Here is a 534-nt window from a genome sequence, read left to right on the forward strand (position 1 = left end):
TGAACACAAGAGCCAATAAAAACAGTTCAGCTACAACCATTAGCCCATGCTAGCATTACTGTGATATGCTGCACAGCAAAGCTGGCAGTAAGCTAACTAGCGATAGCAACATTTGCTGAACTAATTCATCATATAGGTAACAGTAGTTTAGCTAATGCTACTGTAGCCGTCACTACTGACAAACAGAGAGGTTGTACGATCTGAAAAAAGGTGAAAACATCCAAAAATACAACTTAAAAAAGTAGAAGAAAAACAGAGGCACAAAGAGACGGCGGTAAAAACTTTAAACACTTTATGGTTTGACCTGAACGCTTCATACTCTCTTCTGCCATCTCACTTTGACAGTGTTGTGTGGGCCGTCACTGTCTTTGTCTCTTTATAAACATGTGGAGGGAAACTGGTTTCACAGGGAGGGACTCATGCACACGTGGAGCAGACCGAGCTCCAAGGCCAAGAACAGAGAAGCTCAGATTACAACACACACAGAGGGTGTGACGTCATTCTCAGCTCAGGACGCCATTATTACAATATACC

The 534-nt window shown here is 42.7% G+C and overlaps 1 protein-coding gene and 1 long non-coding RNA gene across 3 annotated transcripts in view; one reads left to right on the forward strand and one right to left on the reverse strand.

Annotated features, from left to right (window-relative positions):
• The window catches only part of LOC147817456 (uncharacterized), a 32,430-nt gene that overhangs the window by 18,832 nt on the left and 13,064 nt on the right, over positions 1-534 (reverse strand). The window lies entirely within an intron of this gene.
• LOC111645715 (uncharacterized) overlaps positions 1-534 on the forward strand; it is a 69,432-nt gene that overhangs the window by 17,971 nt on the left and 50,927 nt on the right. The window lies entirely within an intron of this gene.

The sequence above is a fragment of the Seriola lalandi genome, unplaced genomic scaffold (genome assembly GCF_002814215.2).
Source record: "Seriola lalandi dorsalis isolate HSWRI2012SDOR001 ecotype SW California unplaced genomic scaffold, Sedor1 jcf7180002054955, whole genome shotgun sequence".
NCBI lineage: Eukaryota > Metazoa > Chordata > Actinopteri > Carangiformes > Carangidae > Seriola > Seriola lalandi.